Source organism: Ambystoma mexicanum, chromosome 10 (assembly GCF_040938575.1).
Source record: "Ambystoma mexicanum isolate Mex_15411 chromosome 10, UKY_AmexF1_1, whole genome shotgun sequence".
NCBI classification, from domain to species: domain Eukaryota; kingdom Metazoa; phylum Chordata; class Amphibia; order Caudata; family Ambystomatidae; genus Ambystoma; species Ambystoma mexicanum.
Genome location: NC_090932.1, coordinates 1,131,305,037 through 1,131,330,373, shown reverse-complemented (window position 1 = coordinate 1,131,330,373; position 25,337 = coordinate 1,131,305,037).

The window sequence follows — 25,337 nt, the reverse complement described above, 5'->3', positions numbered from 1 at the left end:
GGTGACTTTACATGCCCTGGGAGACAGTAGTCAGTCCCAGGGTATGGAGTCTATGGTGGGGTGTCACTATGACATCCCTGTGTCACTGCACGGAGGGTGCTGTGTAACACACATAGTAAAAACACATGAGACCCTATGGAGTAAAGGACCCCATAGCCCATAAAACACATTAAACAGTCAAAGAAACACCATAAATCATGTCCAAGAGTGGGAGAAAAAGAGTCTCACTCTTGGCAGGAGAAAAAAACAAACTCCAGAAATCCAGCAAAGCTGCTGGGGGACTCACTAGGTTAAGAAATTCAGCCTAAACAGAGAATTCTCTCTCACTAACACTATCCATATCGTCTAAGAGGGGATTCCCTGCATCAAAACTAATACTAAATGGTCCATCAAAATGTCAGTCAAATTAAACTCCACCATCCTGTGTCACAACCTACTTCTATCCCTCACACTACCACTAAAGGATAATCTAACAGAAAGTTCCTTCTCCAGGAAAATGTCTCCCTTCTCAAAATGCTCGGATAGCGTATTAAAAGAATGTTCTCTTGCAACAAGAATGGCAGGGGGAATGGCTTCCTTCCCCTGGCTTGCGGGTTCCACACAGCTTTTATATAATTTCCACTTCCAGTAGAATGGCTTTGTTCTCCTGGTATAGGTCTATACAGTTTCCATTAAAGCCAGTGGGAATGACTCCCTTCTCCTGGTGTCTCTAGCACAACTCTCAGTTTGGGACCAGGAGAAGGACTCCCTTCTCCTGTATTTCTTGGCACAGTTCACAAAAGGTCAGGGAGAATGACTCCCTTCCTCTGGCATCTTTAGAGTGTGTCCCAAGAGAAGAGCTTTAGCCCATTCCCCAGGGGAATGACTCCCTTATCCTGGTGTCTAAAACATTCTTTCTCACAATCTTCAGCTTGATGTACACTTTGCCACTCTGTTTTGGTGTTAGCAAAGTCCCAAATCCTTCTTTGTTGATCACTTGGCTTAGTGTCTGAGAATACCTGATGAATTTTGGTTAAGACCAGAAATCCCCATGCATGATGAAGAAGGGCAAATTACCCCATTGGAGTTATAAGCAGCAGTGGTCAGAGAGGAAAGGGTGGTTCTTCATGGGACAGATGATTAGGGAAGAGGATGGAGCATAGTGATAGCCCTCAGTGAAGGATACAGGTTGACAGATTTGACAGACGAGGAGCTGTTTAATGACGAGTACTCAGATGATTAATTAGTATTTTTCATAAATCTCACTTATTGGATCAAAGTAGAGAATAGGGACATACCGCAGAGAATGACGCTGGTAAGAAAGAAACCGTCATTTTTCCAGGAAGATTTAGAGAAAGTGCCAGATATTTTATGTACCACAAGTCCATATGATGTGGGTCTATTAAAAGTAGTAGGAGCAGTTAAAATCAAGCTTACACCAGGAGCTCTTTTGCCACGGGCAAAGCAATACCCCAAGTCTAGAGAAGCGGATGAAGGTACATTTGAGACTATTTCTGCTTCAATGAAGCAAGGCATATTGGTGCCTTCCAATTCACCATGTAACACGGCTGTGTACCCAGTCGTGCAGATTCATACAGGACCATCGCCCCCTAAACAATATATTCAAAGCTGATTTTCCTTTAGTTCCAAATACTGCGACAATATTGTGCAAAATTCCATCTAAAGCCAGATATTTCACAGTTATAGATAAAAAAAATATGAATACTTCAGAACCTAAACCGACGAGAGAAAGGAAGCAATTTCTAGGCCTATGCAACTATTGTATGGCCTAGGTTTTCGATTACAGTACATATATTCAACCACTTTTAAAAGCACTTAAAGAAGCACAGGTAAGCAAGAGTAAAATAAAATGGACAGATGAGATGACTGAAGGATTTCAAGAATTAAATAAGGGCAATCAGTACAGCCCCAGTGTTTGGAATTCCAGATTATCATGAAGAATTTTATTTATTTTCTCATTCAAATGAAGAAATGATGACAACAGTCCTTACACAGAAAATGACATTAGGATATGGACATAAACCATTGGCTTACTATGGTGGGATTTTAGATCCAGTTATGAAAGAGCATTATCCCTGTGAGCAATCTTTAGCTGCTGCTGCATTCACGATTGAAAAAGCTTCAAGTAAAACAATGGGGTGTTCAGTAACACTATTTGTAGAGCATGCATTATTTGCGATTTTAGAGAAACCCAAAAGTACATTGACTACACAAAGAGCATCAGGATATGAGGTAATTATATCGAATCCTGCGATCAAAGTTGTTAGATGCAAGACAGTGAACCCAGCAATGTTCATACCAGAACCAGTAGGAGAGGATGAATAAGCACATAATTGCACAACACATGCTGAATACTATGATGATATTCTCCAAGCTAGAGAAAATGCTCTTGGGAGGGGGGAAGCCCTCTTTATTGATGGTTCTTCAAGAATTGACCAAACGACTGGCAAAAGGCATACTGGATCAGCGGTAGTTAAGCAGAACGGAGAGGGTGAATTTCAGGAAGTGACAAGTGTGAGATTGCCTTTGCATTATTCAGCACAGGGTATAGAATTAGTGCCGCTTATCGCTGCACTTCAGTCTGGTACTGCCACCAATGAGCGCAGTCCAGCCTATTGCCTGCTCTTTCCTTTCATGTAGGTCATGTGAGCTGAAGGTTTCATAGAGAAAGGTAGCTGACCAAATGTCACAGGACTCCAGCCAGTTTAGTCTGCAAAATTGACAAAAAACAGTTTTCCTGTATGTGAAATTTCAAATGTTCTTTTGCACATCATGAATAACCATCTGCAAGTGTGTGTTTGGCATACTTAAAGGTTTAAAATACAGTAGTGGAAAGCTGATGAGAATGTTTAGGCTCACGCCACTTATTATTCCGATACTTGTGCACTTCTCTTGATGACAGAGAAAAGGAAGATAGAATCCTTCTACTTTTTCGTAACACGTTTTTGTAAAGGTGGGTTATTAATTTTGCCATGTTGGGCAATGTGATATGTGTTCTTTCCAAGTAAACTCTACAAAACAGGGTAGTATTTTAAAACATTAAAGTCAATCATTCACAAATAATTGCACCTTGCTGTAATATGGGAACTGGGAAAGCATGTGGTCAAGTCAGCAATTGCAGCCTGAGGTGAAATCCTAGCTTTACCACTTAACATAACTGTGTGATACCGGCGCACCAGCAAGAGTACCGCAGAGTACAGACTGCAGACCTGCAGAAAGTTCTGTGCTCCCACCCTGTTACCCGTCATCTGGACTTTACTTCCATTCTATTGGACTTTGTTTCCTCCAGACATGTCCTCTAAAAAGTGAACAACTACAAAAGCTACCCGGCGCATGCACCAGCGGGTGCACCGTCGAGAGCACAGCAGAGTACAGACTGCAGACTTGCAGAAAGTTCTGTGCTCCCGCGCTGTTACCAGTCATCTGGACTTTACTTCCATTCTATTGGACTTTGTTTCCTCCAGGTTCGCTCACCATCAAGTCTGGATTGAAATATACTTTACTGGACTTCCTTCCTTACAAACAACCTAATGTTTGTCTATTTCTTTTATTATTCTAGTACACTCGGCCACTAAAAAGTGAACAACTATAAAAAATACCCGGGGCGCGCACCTACACGCGTGCAGCGGCAAGAGTGAGTACTGCAGAGTACAGACTGTAGACCTGCAGAAAGTTCTGTGTTCCTGCGCTGTTACCCGTCATCTGGACTTTGCTTCCATTCAATTGGACTTTTTTCCTCCAGGTTCGCTCAACATCAACTCTGGTTTGAAATATACTTTACTGGACTTCCTTCCTTCCTTCCTTACAAACAACCTAATGTGTGTCTATTTCTTCTATTATTCTTGTAGACACGCCCACTAAAAAGTGAACAACTTCAAAAGCTACCCAACACACGCACTAGCGAGCGTCCACCGGCAAGAGTACCGCAGAGTACAGATTGCAGACTGCAGAACCGCAGCTCTGTGGCTCTGTACTGTGCCCACTCTGTACTGTGCCCACAAGTACTTTAAGGTCACAAAGTGATTTGTACGACCTGGTTGCGATTCTTGATAAAGTTGTCTGTTTGATTAAGGCCGTGCTATCGACATTGCCTGTCAAACCTCCATGGCATCGTAAAGGCTGATGACTGGATGCCGCTCCGTCAGCGCCCCCCAGCTGCCCAGCAGCCGAAGGCAGGATCGACAGCCTCCCTGCAAAAAAACATTGCATCCGAGATGGATATGGCACAGAACTTCAAACGCAACCCAGGTATGAGACAGTTTCTCACGGTTACCGCCGACAATCTGGATACGTCGGCTAACATCCCCTTAAACTATAATGTACATGCGCCTAAAGACGCGACGTCTGAGAGCTTTTACTCTGCGGTGAAACAGAGCTTAGTGGAAGCACCTTCACACATGATATCCGACTGCACTATGCAAATCTGCACCACCCGCCAATAGCTAGCGATTCCATTGAAACTTATTTCACGCCTCCTCACACGGCGCCCAATGTAGTGGGCTGCCAAATACCTGCTTTAGTCCACACAGTTGACTCGTCGGACATTCCGCCTCTATACTCGCAGATAGTCCAACATAGCCACTTGCCGACTACTTCTTCTCATGGGTGCCAGGCGCAAGACAACCAAAAGTCTCCTCAACTGAAACAATCCCTAGGGGTAATCTCAATAGAGAACTATAATGAGGACTTATCAATTAGACTATTTGGTTCTCCAGCCTTATTCTCTACTGAGCATACTAACAACCAAGAATTTACCTTAGAATCAGAGTCCTCTCTTGTAGCCTCATTCTCTAAGCCGGCCCCCTGCCCTTCGTTTGGATTTCCATCTGTGAACTGTGCCAGCTTAGACACATCCCTTTCGGCAGTAAATGCTAGTATATTTCCATTAGCAAAATTATACGAAGGACTAGAGCAAAAATCTTCTGCACAGTCAGCTCTGCTCCACACTCTCACTAATAAATTAGATTGGATGGTGTGGAATCTACCTGCGCTGTTGGACTCTGAATGCTCACAATCCAACCAACCTTTTCTTAACTTGAATACCACTAGCCAAGACCTTTTGGTGATGCCAGAGACTGGGATGAATGAGGTGATAGAGCTGGAGTCTGCCTCACTGGACCCTTCTATCCCACTAAACTCTTCAGTCCAGTTGATAGAAGAGTCCCTGAACCCCGCCCCTGTTTCTGTAATGCCAACAGAAGAGGCTGTCTTTAAAATTCCGCTTTATGACGTCTTTTACCCAGGTGGCATAAATACTAGGAAAACCAGGACGAGCAACAGACAACGCACTTCTATAATGGCTGGGCAGCCCAATTCTTCTTAAAAAAAAAAGAAAAATGCCCATGCCAGCCAAAATTACTTGCAAATCTATAACAAAAGCATTTATAGCCAATATTGACAACTCGAGAGGGCCAAGATCCCCTAAATCCGAACACCAACAGGCAGTCCGTGCCCTAGCAGCTGAAAATCCAGCAAATCTGGTTTGCCCGCCCATCACTCCTGTATCAAAACTGGCATCTCCTCAAGGTAAGCCTGATCAATTTGTTCCTATGCCAAGTGTTCCGCTTGCAAACTCTATTTTAGCGAATAAATCTGCTGATAACCTACACAATTCAAATGTCGATCTGATGGATATGCTTGTCTACTCCACCCATTCAATACACTTCACAGAAATCGTTCATCATAGTTTGCATAGCAATCAGCTAATCTCTGACAAACCTAAACAAACCTTCTGTGTAAATTTGAATGTCGACATATCGTCATTTAAAACTATGGACCAGAAACGAGCTGATTCGCTGCAGTTAATTTCTCTACAGAAGGCTGGTCAACACATGGCTGAGACTACAAGCAAACTTGGTTCAGTGGAACTGGCCCTGTCGCTAGTTTTACCCTTACACACCATCCCCCATGATGTCATATGTCCTCTCCCTGCATCAGGGCAGTTCATCCCTATAAATACTGATTCCACTAGAGAGCAGCAAAGAACGATCACTAGCGCACCAGGTATCTTGGACACCAAAATTCTATCTGCAACAATGCTTGACAGAGTATACACTTGACGGGCCCCTGGGGGACCCTCGTGCATAGAAACAAGGCACAATCACCACACACAAACTGATACGCCAGACACAAGGTTCAATTCCCAAAATCTAGAGTTTATTGCAAAGCAAATAGTCTCAGTCGGCGGACCGGATCTCACGCCCCGCAACGTGTGTTACCCAGACTTTGTGGGACGCAAGAGAGCGAACATTTTACATCAGTTACATAGATACAAAATGACCATCATATTATCAGTAGTGACACATCAAAATCGCCCATAATGTATCTTCCAAGCAATGGTTCGATGATTGACAATTATGACGAATATGACACCCTTATAGACATTTATTCAGCAACAGTTGCAATCTGTGAAGGTGCAGACACTATTCTTTGTTACCAAGAACATAGTGCCCTTGTTCTGCAAGCAAGCTGTGTTCCTAGGAGGGACACATTCCAAGCCTTACTATCTCTTGGTTTCTATTTGTGAGCTAGAGGTCGGCTCGATCTAACAGGGCCCAGGAAAGGGAGGCCGTGAAAGTGAGTATAATTCAAGCCATTAACTGCCTATTTCTACAGTTTCTGCCACTCCAGCGAGACTAGCTGGCACCTGCGTAATGATTAAATGCCTTTCTGCTTACTTCCAAGGACTTGTGAGGGAGGGAAAAGGTGCATTGCTGTCTGGGCTGTCTGGGCTAGTCTCTCAACACGTATCTTGTGGCCTTGCTCTGTGCATGAGCTGAACGAAATAGAATTCACTTTTAGGAAAGCATTTGAACAGAAAAGCAAAGAGAAGCAAAAATAGCAAAATGGTGAATTCTGTTCATACAAGATGGATGATCTATGGTTATGCGGACGATAATGTACTGATGATGCTAGATATATGAAGCGGTTGGTTTTCGGCCAACATAATATACCGTCTATGCTATGGTAGGGTATTTTTCTAGACTAACAAACCCTCCTCTTGGCCGTAAGCCAAACGCATCAACCATACATCGCGTCTTCCACTGACCATGTATCTGATTCTTAAAACTGCATACTGCTATAATCGTCATCATCATCATCAATATTTATAGACATTAATTATTTCACCGTCTGCATTTCGTTGTTTGTGATTGTATTTACTTTTGGAGTTCTTTTTTGTGTCATCATGTGTATGCATTCATCACTTCATTGCAAATTATTGGTAGACAGTGTATGCAACAACAACATGTTAGGAAGATTCTGAATACTGCTGCTACCAACCAATTTCCATCCCCATGAGCGTAATACTTCCCAAAAACAGGCATTTATGTTCAGCTCCCAACTACCTGTGCGGGGGTGGAGGTCAGAGCTCAAGACGTGTAACTTTTTTATTGCCTCAAAAAATTGTAGGGGAGGAGTCACTCACAAATACGCAACACGATGACCCCACAATTTTGCAAACTCCTCCACGGTCAGCCAAAACTATGTCAAGAGCCATCCTATTTTGAAGTGTCATCAATCTAATTGCTTTCTCCTCCAGAGTCATATTATACAATATATCTGTTGTTCCATTTATAGTTTTCGTTAAAATTCTGGCCAGTTGTCTTATATTATATGAATTTATGGCTTGACCCCAAAATGGTATAAATGATTTTGCTATATCTTCTGCAATTAATCCTCCTTCCTCATCTCGTCGTGGCCTTGATCTAGATTATTTTGCTATATCTGACGTTTTTGAAAGGAATACCCCCGGGAAAAGAATCCCTAAGTAACAAGTACCTCCCCAATTTCTAGGCAACCTTGGATAAGCTTTTTCCCCACATATGAAGTAGACAGGGTCACCTACATATACTGGTTCTTCCTCTCTCTCAAGGAGTGCAATATTCATGCACCTATTAAATGTCCCTACTGAATAGGAGCCTTTTTTTCGCAAGTAAAATGGGATAGTGCGAGGACTGTAATTTATTGTATACGAGGGGGTCACTGCATCTTTACTCCCTAACGGTTGATGCGAAACATGATTACAGATGATTTATATGGCACATATAATCTATCTTGTGGCATTATTAATGGCGTTATCATTCTTGCTCTGTGAAATATGGAGCAGCCTACAGGCTTCATTACCACTTCTTCAAATTCATCCATGTTTGTTTTATCTAATCGGCCCGTTTCACTCTTATTCCATTTCCCATAATATAGTGCACTTAATGATGCATAACATGCTGAACTTAATGGCAATGAATGCACATACCAACCTATTCCCTTTCCACCATGTTGTGGAATATGGGTACACAGCCAACAATTGTTTTTTCTCAGGATTGAGTGTGTCATGTTCATTATCAGAAGTAATGTGTTATTCCCATAGCCTTCCCTGTGTCTTTCTTCCATTGGGGACAAAGTATAAGCGATTACATGGACTGGGCTTTCGGTGACAGAAACATTACTAATAGGCAAAAACACACCCATTGGATGTATTTCCTCTAAATACCATAATACCAGGACTATTGAAATCGGTGCAAGTCGACTCATAATGCACATGAATATTGTGATGATTAGCATACATCTTTTACGGCAACTCTTTCTCAGCAATTGTATAGTCTCTATATCTACTACATTATCAGCATTGGTGCAGGAGGAGGGAGGAGCAGGTATAGGCATTTTCTTGATTCTCCTTCTCCAGCTATGTTTGTCGTGAATACTTCTCACCGCTGCACTTGTTGAAATACCAGTGATTTCAAAAATTGTTAACAAAGTGTTTAGGCCAGTTCTCCACAGCCTGGATTGCTAAACGTGAGGCAAGATTATCGTGCTCCTGCACATTGCTCAAGACTCCAGAGCATACATCGATTGCCTTCGTACCAAATGAGCCCTGCTCGTTCACACGGGGTGATCAACACATGGATTTTTATTTTCAAAGATAGCAACGGGATAGCCGCATTCCAGAGTTGTCAGATTGGCACAACACCCACGCCCCACTCCCCTAGGCCTCCGATTCCCACTTCATTCGTGATGGGAAATAGAGGCAACAAAAGAAACACAAAGATCAGATCACATTCAATTTTGAGAACCTAGGTTGTACCGTATTGCTCCAGGTACGGTGTGATCAATGAATAGTGCGGGTGCACTTCCAGATTCGGGCTCAAAGTCAGCCTGCGGCACAGCAAGTGATGGTGAGTGCCAAAGTGTTGATGCAGGTTTCGTGTCAACCTGTGGCGATGCAGATTCAGCTGGGCAAAGTTGGGCCAATCTTAGCCCTTTCTCTTTTTCAGCAATCTTCTGAGGCTTTGTCTCTCAGGCAGAATTTGCGGCAAAGAACTGGCAATGATGTCCTTTGAGTCGGAGGCAGCTGTTCCTTCCTTGTCGTCTGGATCAGGCAGTTCTTTTAATGGCGATGGAATTCTCTTAGTGTGGGTGGCATGCACCCATGCCTTCCGATCGTCCACACGGACTGCAGTTTGTGTTGCCAGGAGAACCTGATACGGCCCACGCCATCTTGGTGTAAGCAATGACTTCCTTTCAAAGTTCTTAATAAGGATCCAGTCTCCCAGCTGCAGACAATGCCCCAGGCCAGTATATCTGACAGGAAGAGCCTCCTGCACCTGCTGATGAATCAAACAAAGCTTCTGTATTAAAATGTTACAATATGTACTAAGCACAGGATATTCTATTTCACTTAACCGCCTTGGCTGCGGCACACACCAAACATTAGCAGGTCTCCCCATCACGATTTCGTATGGGGAGAGTCCAGTCCTTACTTGCACAGATGTGCGCATGCACAATAAAGCTAAAGGCAATGCATCTGTCCATCTCAATTTGTTTACTGAACAGATCTTGCTTATTTTACTCTTTAAAATGCCTTTTTGGCGCTCAACGAGTCCAGCACTCATCGATGCCTGGCGCAATGGAATCGTTTATCAATCTGGAGGCCTGCACAAATCTGTAATATCACAGCGGCAACAAAATGCGGGCCGTTATCTGACCATATAACACATGGCAGGCCGAATCGGGAAAAGTATTCTTTTAACATTACTTTAGCAGTGCTCATGGCTGTGCAGTCCTTCAGTGGACATGCTTCCGCTCATTTACTGAACGCACATACTACCACCAGAATTTTAGGTTATGACACCTTTCCATTTCTATAAAATCTAAATGGATCACCTCAAAGGGCATAGAGGGAGGGGGGGCAAAACTACATGTTGGAGTAGCTGTTCCTTTTCCAATATTGTGTTGCAAACATGTTATACAATTCTGAACTAGTCTTTGCGCATTCTTTTTTATGTGTGTGTTCTGCCATACTGTAGTTAAATGTGGAACCATTTTTTTCGCACAGATGTGCGTGGGTCTGTGGGCCATGGTGACCATTGCAGTTACATAGGAGTTGGGCAGCATCCATTTTCTACTCTCTTTTTCCACCCAGCAACCTTCCAAGTCTAATCCTGCAGAGCCCTCAGCCCAGCCTTTTATTTCATCAGCAGTTGCATCTGCCTGCATTTCTTTGACTGTAACAATCCCATTCTCTATCATGCAGGGCACTTCTTCTGACTGTACTATCAACATTTTTTTGCTTAGGTCAGTGGCAGTTTGTTTTGCAATTTTGTCTGCAAATGCATTTCCTTCTCCCACCTTACATGTTATTTTTTTATGCGCTTCGCATTTCATTACGGCCAGTCGCTTCGGACACGTAAGTGCAGACAGCAATCGCGCTATCAAAGGCCCATGTTGGATTCTAGTTCCGTGTGATGTTAGGAAACCCCTCTCAGCCCAGAGTCGGACAAAATTGTGCACCACCCCAAAGGCATACTGACTGTCAGTATATATGTTTACATTTAGGTTTTCAGAAATTTCACATACTCTTGTCAATGCTATTATCTCTGCTGCCTGCGCTGAATTGTGTGGGATCCTTTTGCTCTCTACAATAGTCTTTAGTGTCGTGATGGCATAGGCAGCAGTGGATGTGCCATCAGGTAACTTGAAACAGGAACCGTCACAAAACAGTTCTCCATCTGGCTCTTTCTGTGGGGTCTCTGTTATGTCAATTCTTCCCTTTGTTTCTTCTTCAGTAACCATTAAACAATCATGGGGAGGTGATTCATTCTCCCTTATTTCTTCACTGGGCAGGGGCATTAATTCTGCAGGGTTCAAAGCGCAACACCTCTGGATTTGAATATGTGGTGCAAACAGGACAATTTCATATCTAATCAATCTAGCTGATGTGAGGTGTTGCGTCTGCGTTCTGTTTAAGAGAACGTCTACTGCGTGTGGCACCATCAAAATTAAGGTGTGCGCCAACACCATCCCTTCAGTTTGTTTCACTGACGCAGCAGCGGCAACAACAGCTCGCAAACAAAGCAGCAAAGCGCATGCGACAGGGTCCAGCACGGAAGAAAAATAACCGCATTGCCTATTTCTTCCTCCTTGTTCCTGTGTCAAAACAGCCAGCGTGCAGCCTTCATTCTCATGCACAAATAATTTTAAAACTTTTTCATAATTTGGTGTGCCCAAAACTGGGGCTGAGCACACCGCAATTTTGAGCAGATCAAATGCATTCTGACATTCCTGACTCCATGGCAAAGGCAACACAACGTCCTTTTTTGTCAATGCCACCATTGGTTTTACAATCATCGCAAAATCTGCTATCCATTGGCGGAAATAGGAAGCCATGCCTATTATGGCTGTAACTCCCTTCTATGTTTTTGGAATAGGCATACCAGAGATACTCTTTATCCTTTCTGGTGTCAGTCTTCTTCCCTCTTTCGAAAGTAGGTAGCCCAAATAGGCCACCTCCTTTCGACAATAATGGAATTTTTTTAGAGAAGCTTTATGTCCATGTTCTGCTAAATGTGACAACAATACAGTTCCTTTCTTACAAATCTCTTCTGTTTCAGCGGCAATTAAGAAGTCATCTATTTACTGCAATAGTACGCAATCCGCTGGTAGTTCTAACATGTCTAGTTGTTCTATTAATGCTCTGCTATAAATACTTGGGCTTTCAGTATAACCCTGTGGAATTCGTGTGAATGTGAATGAACGCCCTTCTAATGTGAAAGCAAATAAATATCTGCTATCTTGGTGCACTGGAATGCTAAAAAATGCATTTTTTAGATCAACTACACTGAAATATGAAGCCCAAGCTGGTATCATAGTCAAAATGGTAGTGACATCTGGGACCAACGGAAACTGGGGATCAACTACTTTATTCAATGCGCGTAAATCAATTATGAAACGGAATATTATTTCATTACCTCCTTTCTTATAAACTGGAAGAATAGGGCTGTTACAAGTGCTACCAGTAATCTCGTCAATCACGTTTCTCTTAATCAAATCTGAGACAATACATTTCAATACTTTCTCACCTTCAACTGAAATTTTATACTGGGGAATACGTGGCAATGTTACTCCCTCTTTCAAAACAATTCTCACTGGCTCTATTTTCAAACAACCAACATCATTATCATTCATTGCCCAAATACAAGTCGGTACCTTATTTAACTCTGTTGGCAGGGGTTTGGACAGGAACTCGGACACTGTTATATTTTGTGGTGAAATTGTCAAAAACACTCCATCAGGAGTACAATGGATAATCGCGCTTAGTTTCTTTAACAAGTTTAAACCTACTAGATTCTCGCCACAATCTTGTGCCAACAAGAATGGACAATATTCAGTGAATGGCTCTAGCGTTATTGGTACTGATTGCGACATAGGACTAATTACTGGGTGCCTCCAAACCCTACTGAAACATTCTTTTGCCCTGACAGTGGTATTCCTGGAACCAAGTGGTGGTCTATGGAGCACTTCTGCGCACCTGTGTCCACGAGAAAACTGCGTTCCTTATTCCCAACTTTCCTTTCTACATAGGGTCATTTCTGGTCAACGGGTATAGACACTGGTTCCGACCCCTGTCTTGGGCTGTCCTAACGGGGGAACAATACGTCATCTGATGTATAATCACCAGAATAGTACGTATTTGGTTGAGTATCGAAAATATTCCCGTCCCCAGCTCCATTGTGCTGATTCTGATTTTGGTTCTGATTCTGATTGCTATTTCCTTGATTGTTCTGGTTTTGCTGTGTACTATTATTTCTATTCTGCCTCTCTGCTCCCGGGCGCCCTCTATTCTGTCTTCTCTGACTGTTCCCATTCTTATTTTGCAAGTATGGACATTGTGCTCGCCAATGACCCTCTTCCTTACAGTATGTACAGTGGTTTAGTCCAAGTGGACCCCCATGCATATTCAAATAATTTCCTTTCCCGTGTTCATTTCCTCTTCCTCTATTATGACTCGCTACCTGTTGTAATAACACCCTTGTCTTTGGATTCACTCTATCTTTCACCTCTTTTTCTTTTTCTGTATTTACTCTATTTTCATAGTACTGAGCCATGTGTAATACCTCACTCTGTGACTTGGCTTGCCATGCACTGTCAGAAGTCATTATCAAATTTTGGATTGGAGGTAACAATCCTCTCACATATTTGTCAACAAATAGTATTTTCCCAGGCTCAGTACTTAAATCTTGTCCAATAAAATCTGTAAACACTTCATCAAATCTGTTAAAATAGTCTGTAGCCAACTCATCTTTGCCTTGCACACATGCAGTTAGTTTGTCCCATACAATTCTTTTTTCTGGAACTATAACTTTCAATTTCTGTATTATTCATGCTGGTAATGCCGCCATATTTGACAATGGCTTTTTGCCTGCTTTCCTGTCCGCATTCTCTTTTATTAAATGCTCCCACGTCTCACCAAAACTCTCCTGATTATCTACTTTCCTTATTTGTTTCCATATTTCTGCTGGTAAAATTACTGGGAACAATAGGTCAATATCGTTCATATTAAAAATGGACGATTTCAAATAGGACTCGATTTCTTTATAGAATCCCGCCGGATTTTTCCTCAAATCAGGGATTGTTTGTTTTATATTATTCACCTCTTGTCTGGAGAAAGGGACATGTAAATATTGTGCTGTATAATGTGCTTCTGTTACCCGTGCTGGTTGCCCATTTGCGGCAGGAATTTCTACTTTCGGTACAAAAGTGGGTGGGACCTCTCTCATGGGAAATATTGCACTCGCTCTTCCTTCTCCCTCTCTCATATGCAGCACTGTGGCTAAATCAAGGGATAAGGAACTTTCTCCTGTATCTCGTGAAAATGCTCTCTTATATACTGCCATTAATTCAGATGGACAACTTTGCTTATTATCCACATATTTGTCCTGTAAATATTCAACCATTACATGCAATGCCTTTCTTTGCATTTCTAATGTTTATTGATCAAATGTTTCATGCACTTCCATCGTAGGAATGCTAGCATCTGTAATCCATCTAAGCGCCTCTCGTGTGCATATTTTCATTTCTTCACTCGTATGTTTTGACGGCGGAAAAAATGCTGTTGCACATATGGTACTGCCTCTTGCCTACCTCTCCTTATGTCCTTGTTCCTAAACCCAGGCATGGAAAACATTTCACCATACAATTCATCAAGTTCTTTTTTAAACTCAAAAAGCCTATCCACATGTTCCTTCATTTCTCAATCACTTTCTCTTATACGCGCAAAGAAATTCAAGTCCGGCAACTTCTGCGGTGGCACCATACCAATTGCTTCCATCTCTCCATCAGATATTCCCCCATGCACTCACTCCAACAATACCTGTTTTTCACTGAGCGTCCTATAATCGTACATCGACTCCAACATTGAGGCCTCATCATTTCCTTCAATATATATTTCTGCCTGCTCTTTCAACTCCTTTTTCCTCTCCTTGCTGACCGCACTACAGGTATTCTAGCATACACGCTTTGTGCAGGCCTACTCCTCCCATACTGTCTTCTCTGGTTACTGTGGATTCAAGCTCGGTGGGCGGAAGGAGGAGTGGGATTGTGTGCAGTGGAGGGGCGCTTGGTACAGATGGAACAACTGGAAGGGGGAGTGGTGGCTGCGGCTGTAATGGAGGCTGTACAACGGGCATGGGCTGGGGCGAAAGCTGAGCAATGGGCACTAGTGCAATTATGTCAGTTTTACTTTTGGGACGTTCTTGTCTTTTTTCATTTAAAATCTTATTGGTTAATTCATCTGATGCATGCAATTCTCGTTGAGGGTATATTTTATCTATCCCCATTTGGAGGCTTCTATCCGCCTTTCTAATTTGCTCATCCCATTCTTTTTCTTCCTGTTCTAGCACTCTACCTTCTCTAGATTTATGCCTACGCGCATATTTCTCTCTGCTTCTCAAGATGAGCATAGCTTCCTTTCTCCAGTCTCTAATGATGTCAAATGTCGCAGGGCGTGCTTTCTTGCGCAGCAATACTGATTCCAAATAATCTATACGCGCCATCTCATAACTCCCATTTTTAGGCCATTGTAAATCTTCTACGTGTCTGGTTTGCCTATGCCAAATTTCACAAAACATTATTGCCCCTATTCCATACTTCACATACATCTCATACGCTGGCGACCCTACGGGTGGCGCAGCCTGGCCAGTTTCCAAAGATTGTCTACCGCAGTGGAAAAATCCCACTAAACAGGAAGACAATTTCCCAGGCATGTTTAATCTTGTTGGTACCTTACCCTGGGCGTTTGATCTTGCAAGAGCAACTCTCAACCAATATCAGGACTATTAGAGTCGGGGTACGACTCACCTGATCAAGCAATTAATCTCTCACAAAGACGCAAATCGTCCGTATACTGACGCAACCAAGTGTCGTCGTGTCTGCATATCTGGCTCACTCTGCCTTGTTTCGGGACCCTTGCCTCCTTGCTCTCTGGCCGGACACGTCGATCAGGGATTGGTTGTGTACAGATCTGCAAAGGAGTCTCTCATCACTTTCACAGGGCTGCCCCGAACACCTCTCGATCCCGGATCGACAGCCTCGTCCTCGATTCGTTTTTTGCGCCTTCTTCAAATTACAATGTACACAATGGAGCAAGTGGGGGAGGGTCCCTATTCGGGTGCCATTTTTGACAGGCACCTGGGGGACCCTCGTGCATGGGAACAAGGCACAATCACCACACACAAACTGATACGCCAGACACGAGGTTCAAGTCCCAAAATCTAGGGTTTATTGCAAAGCAAATAGTCTCAGTCGGCCGACCGGATCTCACGTCCCGCAACGTGTGTTACCCAGACCTCATGGGATGCAAGAGAGCAAACATTTTACATCAGTTACATATAAACAAAATGACCATCATATTATCAGTAGTGACACATCCAAACCGCCCATAATGTATCTTCCTTTGCAATGGTTCGATGATTGACAATTATGACGAATATGACACACTTATAAAAATGTATTCAGCAACAGTGGCAATCTGTGAAGATGTTGACACTATTCTTTGTTACCAAGAACATAGTGCCCTTGTTCTGCAAGCAAGCTGTGTTCGTAGGAGGGACACATTCCAAGCGTTACTATCTCTTGGTTTCTATTTGTGAGCTAGAGGGCGACTCGATCTAACGGGGCCCATGAAAGGGGGGGCCATGAAAGTGAGTATAATTCAAGCCATTAACTGCCTATTTCTACAGTTTCTGCCACTCCAGCGAGACTAGCTGGCACCTGCGTAATGATTAAATGCCTTTCTGCTTACTTCCAAGGACTTGTGAGGGAGGGAAACAGTGCATTGCTGTCTGGGCTAGTCTCTTAACATGTATCTTGTGGCCTTGCTCTGTGCATGAGCTGAACGAAATAGAATTCACTTTTAGCAAAGCATTTGAACAGAAAAGCAAAGAGAAGCAAAAATAGCAAAATGGTGAATGCTGTTCATACCACAAGATGGACGCTCTATGGTTATGATGATGATGCTGTACTGATGATGCTAGATATATGATACGGTTGGTTTTCACCCAACATAATATACCGTCTATGCTATGGTAGGGTATTTTTCTAGACTAACACACTGACCCATATCCAAACAGAGTAACATTGTTAACTATACTGCATGCCATTCCAGCACTACATCACATTCAATCAAGTGATATTGACTTGATAAGATATCCCATAGCATCCAAACAAGATACTGTCAAAGTTATAATTCTCTCGAGGGTGATCAAAAACCTTGTTTGGCAAGAGAGAGTCATCCTACATGCCAAGGGCTTTCTACTCGTAGCAATTCAACCCCCGAGCCCACCTGAACATGGTATTCATCAGCCAAAGAAACCCCAATGGCCACTAAATATGGACAATCAACCGCAGACCAATTCAAGTGGACAAACTTGTTGCAACTGCAATAGTGCAAACCAACTAGCTAGCCAACAAATGACACAACCTCAAATCAACTCCAAATGGTTATGGATTTCTAAAGCCAGTACTAGTCTTGATAGACCTTTACAATAGCATGAATCTCCAACCATGACTCATGCATGCTCGATGGCATGTTGGAATACAAGGGGATTCTCCCAACTTTTAAACAAGATGACTCAAGACATGCCTGAGTTTGACATAGTGCCATTTCAAGAAACATGGATGACGACAACCGCAACATGGGCTGATCACCAAATTGCCACAATCTCAGCTGTAAAACCAACGACAGGGCGCCCGACATCAGGGCTGCTGGTGGCAGTGAGAATTGATTCTCAACTACAACTCACCCTCTGGCTCTCACCAGATCCAGGAAGACAAGTAGTCAAAATGTCCACCACTAACCCACATCATCCACTTTATCCAGTCTCAGTAATACTTGACATCTACTGGAACCCCCTAGCTTCAAGCAAATCACTGTTTCTATCTAAAATTGAAGCAATCCTTGGTATCATCTCTCTAGAGTCACAAATACAAACCATGATCATTGCAGGAGATTTTAATATGAATTGTTTGCCTACAGCCTATAAGCACTCCAAGCCACAAGCGATTGAGTGTTTAGCATTGATGGAAATTAGAACATGTTCTATGCTCAACGGGTCCTCAACAGAAGACCTTCCAACAGCAGCAACATGGACTAGAGGTTCAAACACATCCATTTTAGATTATGTATATATTTCATCCAGTGAAAATATGTGTATTGCCTCTTTTAGGGTGGTGTCATCCACTGCTAGCGATCATAATGTACTTGTAACTCGATGGACTCCCCATGATGTGGAGGAGACCTTACATTACACCCATGTGGTGGAACTTAATAACAATCGGCTGTGGTACAACCCACACTAATAACCACGCTAAGAAAACACATTATAAAATCTCAATTATCAAATGAAACAAAGGCAGAAAGGTTCTACACTGATCATGTTCAGTTGATTACAAAATCAACAAAAATTAATGTGTGGCCTATACCGAGTCACAAGTACATCTTCCCTATCAGTCCAAAGGAGCAAAATAAAAACTGGATATAGAATGCAATCAGGGCTATAGTAGAGCATCAAAAACAGGTTGATGCAGAAAAAATGCAAAATGCACTCAAAACTAAATCAGCAGATGAAATTTGGCATTTAATCAATGGTCTTCCGAAGAATGCACACAAAACTCTTGAGCTCAATTCATTTAGTGAAATGACTTGGACTGCTAATTTCCCAAATCTTCTTAATACCACTGAGACAAAGCTGCAACTACTCTTTACTTCAACGCCTGATCCTATGCAACTTGAATTTGATAGTATAGATATTTTATTGATAATGAAGAAACGTAGCCGTTCCAGAGCTCTGGGGTGAGATAACTTATCTAATGCCATTTTGAAAGTGCATCCAGAGGCTTGGCCCGACACCCTGGAAATAATCTTTAAACAAATCATCCTTTCAACGCGCATTCCGCCATCTTGGCAAAAAGCCATAACAATACCAATATTTTAAAAAGGTGATAGGAATAATCCCAACAACTACAGGCCAATTGCCTTACTAGATGAGCCGGCTAAAATTATGGCAAAGTTGATCTTGCGTGATTTCACAAAATGGACTTCAGACAATAAAATAATAGACAAACACCAATCAGGCTTCCTACCAGGCATTGGAACGGTTCTAAACCTGATGATTTCGTCGTCTATCAAAAAACAAGCCCGTTCGAAGAAACAAGCCGTATTTTTAGCGCTAATTGATTTTAAACAGGCTTTTGATTCAGTGCCTCTGGAGATTTTATGGTCGAAATTTTTAACCAGTACATGTCCTCTATACATTATTTTTTTTATACATCAATTTTATTCGAATACTTTGATTACAGACAAACTTACGATGGAAGGATTATTAACGAATCCCATACCAACAAAAGTAGGATTAAAACAACAGTGCCGTTTCTATCGTTTTTATTTAACTTTTATATTAGCAACATATATAGAGCTTTTAGTACTGTTCATTCGTTCCCTCCATGCGTACGCAAGACTGAAATTCCATATCTAGTGTATGCTGACGACTTAATCCTCTTAGATAGGATGCTTATCGGACTGCAGAGGAAACTAACAGCACTAGCATTTTATGCAGAGGCTAACTATCTGTTCATTAATGTCAACAAATCCAACATTCTTATCTTCCATCATCGTCTTCCTAAAATAGGTCACCACTTTGAATGGACTCTTATTAAAAACTGCTGTCACACAAATCATGCAATATAAATATCTCTGAGTGAACATTATCTCAAACCCAATGGAGAAGCCATGTAACACAGAACTGAGGAGTAGAATGAAGCTTCTAGCAATTCAAGGTAAAGCTTTACAACGAAAGTGCGGGAAGTTCTCTATCAAACCGTCCATAATTTTTTACAATGAAAAAGTTATTCATATCATCACATATGGTAGTCAGTCTAAATCTCTTAGTGAATTCCCAAGGTTGGGAAAGTCTCGAAGGAATATACTGGTAAACAATCCTTCCCCTCCTCCCAATCGCGCCCATGCATACTATACGATTCGAGCTAGGACTCATATCGCTCTATGCAGTGGCAGCCTGGGACATGCTGGCTGCATATATTACATTACATAACATTATATTTACATGACATTATATTTTTATAGCACACTATGGGCACGTAGGCATAAAGGTGCTAACAGAAGGACAAGACATACAACAGCCAAGGCCACCTGTAAAGAAACAACATACTTTTCTAAAGCCAGATTTAGGCATGGACAATAGATCTGGCCGGATGAAAGGATGCTTACAGCAGTGCTACCCCCTAGGGCTAAACTCATGTGAAAAGAAAAGTTTTGAGATCTTTCTTGAATATTGCCAGGAATTTATGTTTACACAGATAATCTGGTAGTTGGTTCACAGAATAGGCGCTTTAAACGCAAAAGCCCCATTCTCGGCCTTAACGGTTCTTGGTCTGAGTTGCTCTAGAAGAATATGAGACCCAATCTAGTATTGACTTTATCAGTAATGTAACACTGAAGATACAGAGGCATCAGTTGCATTCTACATTTAAAAGTTATAACCAGGGTTCTGAACTTAATTCTAGACTCCACTGGGAGCCAATGAAGCCCTCGACTGGTTTCCGATACATGTTTGCGTCTTGATAGCCCCACCACAACTCTCACAGCCCAATTCTGAACCAATTGTAGTTTCTGTAAAACCAGCTTGCCGGTACCTAGCAGAAGAGTACAACAATAGTCCAGCTTGGCCCCTATTATGGCTCTCGCAATGGTTTCTGCGTTTTTCTGTGATATGAATGGCCTCAAGTGTGAAAATAGTTTAACATAATAAGCTGAAGAGGACAAAACAGCGGTAACATGCGCTTTCATTTTAATTGACTGATCGAGGATAACACCCAGTATTTTTGTTTTTGGAAGTGGGCTTATAATATCATCCCCTAGCTTTAAAGAGCTATAGGAATGATTTGAGGCCTTCAGGGCATGTGGGGAGCCGACAATCATTAGCTCCGTCTTACCCCTATTTAAAGCAAGATAATTATTCAACATCCAGTTTTCAATCAAGCTAAAGACTCTGTTTACTTCAAGCTCGTCCTGTTCATGGGAGCCAGTTAAGGGAACCACATATTGAGTATCATCTGCGTAGTTTGAGAAAATTACACCCTCCTGCTCCAACATGTAGAAGAAAGGTGCCATCAAAAGATTGTAGCTACATGGTGAAGTACTAGCCCCCTGTGGGACTCCGTAGAGTACCGGGAATTAATCAGCTTCCACTGTATCCGAACAGACACTATTGTGTCTGTGTTCTAAGAAGGAAGCGATGCATGAAGAGGCCTGATCTGAAAAATTAGCCACTTCCTTCAGCCTTGTATTCAATATGGAATGTTCAATTAAATCAAAGGCTGCAGATTGATCCAATGATATGATTAGTGAGTGTCCGCTCGTATCCATCTGTGTTAGTAGCCTGGACTTAAGCTCTAAAAGAGAGATCTCAGTCCCAAATAGTTTTCTGAATCCCGATTGATGAGAATGCAGGATGGGATACTGATTCAGATGTTCAGCGATCTGATGATATGTCACCCTATCAAGGATTTTTAACAGGAAAGGCGTAATCGAGATGGGGCAAAAATTCAGAGGATTGTCCCTTGGCAACCCTAGTTTCTTGATAATTGGGGTAACCTTAGTTTGTTTTAATTCCATTGGCACTTTCCCCTCCATAAGTGAAGCATTAACGAAAGTGCTGACTGCTTTTACTTAGGATGGAGCGCATGACTTGATTATCATTGATGCACATGCATCTCCTCTGCACTGTGATGATTTCATCTGCCCTATGATTTTTTCAAGTTCCAGTTCGCTTATAGGGTGGAAATAAAAAATAGGGATATCTATGTTCCTTTTAAAGACCTTAGGATAAATAATATCCGAAGAAGCAGAATTCCGTTTCTTTTTTTCAAGCATAGTTGCTCGGATATTGTGCAACTTATTTTGCAGACCGTCTTGGATAAGTTGACACCAATCCTTGTCATTTGTTTCCACTAAACCCGATGGAGCAGGCATGGTTTCCTGTTCCTTTAATTTGTTAAACAATTCTTTAGTGTCAGAATCAGCATTAATTATACGATTGTTATGAAAGTTTCTCTTTGCCTGGAGTATGGCATTTTTATAATCCATGACTGATTTCTTATATATGGTTAGTGTTTCTGCATTTCCACACATAAAAAGCTTTCAGCAATGCCGATTTTAATTTTCTCAGTTCTTCAGAGAACCAACTCTTTTCATTATTGTTGTCTTTGCATAACCTTTTCAGTTTTAGTGGGGCTAATTTATCTGATATGCTAGACAAATTATTAATTAGTGCTATGGCCATATCTTGAACCGTCAGATCTTTTTCTGATGCAAAATCCAGTAAATTGCCAATCCGTGGCTCAATATCAGCAATTTTAAGTTGCTTAGTGTTGGAGATATTCTTTCCTGTAAATCGTGGTTCTTTTTAATTATAAAAGGTGCCCTAATTGTACAATTTACAAAAAAAGTGGTCCGACCATGGGCATATACTAGTGCTCACCTCGCTAGAGGTTGTGTTTAGTGCACATAGCCAATCTAATGTGTGACCCAAAGCATGAGTGGGGACAACATGTGTTGGGAGAAGCCTAGATTGCTTAGTGACAGTTGTATGTCAATGGCCCCCTGGTCATGACTGGAACCCAACAAATGATTAAAATCTCCCAAAATTATATATTTTGAAGTGATTTTAAGCTGAGGTAATAGGTAATTACTAATTGCCTCAGATAGGTCAATTTTTAAAGAAGGAGGATGGTAGATTAGAAAAAAAATGGTAGTGGCTTCAGCATTCATGCCAATTTTTATGTGAATGGAATCTATCCCCTCAATGTTGAGCCCAGTTGTTTCCCAGACTATTAAGTTATCCTTTAGTATGAACGCCACCCCACCTCCTCTCCCTTCCGCCGTATCTTTCCTGATCATAGTATAGCCATCTGGAAAGGCTTAAGATCAAGGCAGGAGCCGCAGCCTTATTTCACCATGTCTCTGTAAGAGTACAACGATCCAGTTTTTGGTCCTCAATTATGTTTGCAATATCAATAGCGTGTTTGACTAGTGAACGCGTATTTAATAGCACGCAGCGCAGGTTATTTACCCGGTTGGTTACTCGAGTATGCAATATCACAGTATCAAGAGTAGTGGATCCGTTACACCCTGCTGGTGGTTCAGTAAATGGGATGGTGTTAGGTTCTAGGTGGGAAGCAACAGTTTCCTTGTGTATCTGCATGTGAGTGCTGGGTGTATTCATTACCCTTGTATTATCTCCTAGAGTAGCATATACACTATTAGATTTTGACGAAGCTACATCATCAGTAACAGTTGGCAGTATGAGGTTGGTGTCTGCACTAGCTGCCGTTACCCCTAGGCTTGATTTCAATCTTTCTGCCGCAATTACCTCTAATACTTCTTGGATTCCCATAACTTGATGAGGAAGGAGAAGGATAAAATCCCGGGTCCCGAACTAGGACTGTCGCAGACTGCAATTGGCTTGACCCGTGCATGCAGGCGCGTTTGCGCTGGTGTCAGGGTTAAATGATAAGCCCTACACTACAAATCCCATGGGAAATGTAGTTCCAGATATAATGCGGTGCGTGAGGAATACCAAGAGCTTGGAAACCCACGTGCTACACACAGATTGGCTCTTACAATTCATTACAGAAGCAAACTGCATGTTGTTTACTAATTGTCTAAAAGTTTTAGCTGAGCCTAGACTCAAATCAACTTAAATTCCCATCAGCCTAACAATACAATTACAGTAGTTAAAATAATCAAGCAATATAGGATATGTATACTGACACCAGACGGTACTAATGATCTGTTTTTTGCACGTTAGCTCTTACTGAAATCATCTTCAGTGGGCCCTTTAGAGACATGGACAAATGCCTGTTTAACCACATTACAAAATGCTGACACACCAGTTGAGCTCTTACTACAAAGTCCAGACAAAGCCAAATTGAAACTCTTCTTGTGGGATTGGATTAGTACCTGGGAGAAATGTAGCACCTACTCAGCTTTCAAGTCTGGAGCATTCAGGCAGAAAGCCACAAAACAATTCCCTTCTTACCTGACAAAATTTCCTGACCAGGCTTATGCCAACACCATTCTTAGGATGCGATTTCATCTGTGCCCAACAAAGGTAAAATGTGCTACTTATTCCAACTTAGACAATCCAGATATCACCTGTCATTTTTGTAAAAATGTAACTTTTCTGGAAATGCTCCAACACCTATTCCGGCCTTAATTGATGCCAGGCTACAGTCCATTCATACTTTTTTATTAATACCCAGTTGCTGACTAAAGAGCAACTATGGGTGGAAATGTTCAATGCCACCATAGTTTCACTAAATGTAGCGACAGTGCAATTTCTAAAGTTTTTAAATCTAGCTGGTGAGACCCAAGTTGCTTAAAATCCATAAGGACCGAGCCACATACCGAATGCAGACATCAATTATACAACTATAACTTGATAAACACAACCTATGGCATTTTATTGTGGTCTTGGATGCTATGAAGTTATATGGACTGAAAATGGCACTCTGTACTATTGCTTTTAAATCAGCCTAATGTTTTTTTTAATGTTTTTTAGGTTGATGTGTTGTCTATTTATTGCTGTTTGTACTGATTTGCTGTTGTGTAGATACGCCCTTCTTATGAATCAATTGTAATTATGATTTTAGATAACTCCCACGCTTTTTAGAGGAATTTTATCTATTTAAGTGATTTTAAGAAATAAACTGCCTGTTACTCTTTGATCCTTATAACAATCATTCTCATGTTATCTCAAAACAAAAGTGAAAAATGCTCATGTATTAGGATTGTAGACCAGGCGTTTATGACAACCACACAACACAAACGCTAATGCTAGTGCATACATACTTTAGTGTCAATACAAATCTGAAGACAATTATGTGTACAATAGGTCTGCATTAACATATTCAATCAAGAGAGTCAATTGCCAATTTTGAACTTTTAATGCTTACTGAATCTATGCTATTTCTTAGTCCGATTCCAACGTAATCTTGTATGTAAAATATTGGTCAATCTTCGAACTAGTAAAACCTGATGAATGTCATCTTAATTTTGTATTGGCTCAATGTTATTTGTATGTCAATTTAAGTTGTTTTGAATATCATGTATTGAAAAAGTTGTAATCACAACTAAATCAATTTCAAATAAGAAATAAATTTAAGAAACGGTGTGATGAAGGGCAGGGTGTTCACACTGTCAAAATTGCCAGTCCCTAAATATTTCACAATTCTCAGCACTTCAGACCAATTTAGTTATCTGGGTATGCTATCCAAAATGTTTTCATTCATGGTTTAACTAGCTATAGTGTGGCTCCATGTATAATAATAGAGACTATTGATAAACTGCACACCAAAACTACTGGCAACGCCACTTAAAAACCATGTCCCTCTTCGATTCTCAGTCTGTTCAGACGTGCACTTTTTGGGTAGCTTTAAATCTGAATCCACTCACTATGCAATGGCATGTGTACCTTTCTCTTTGCTCC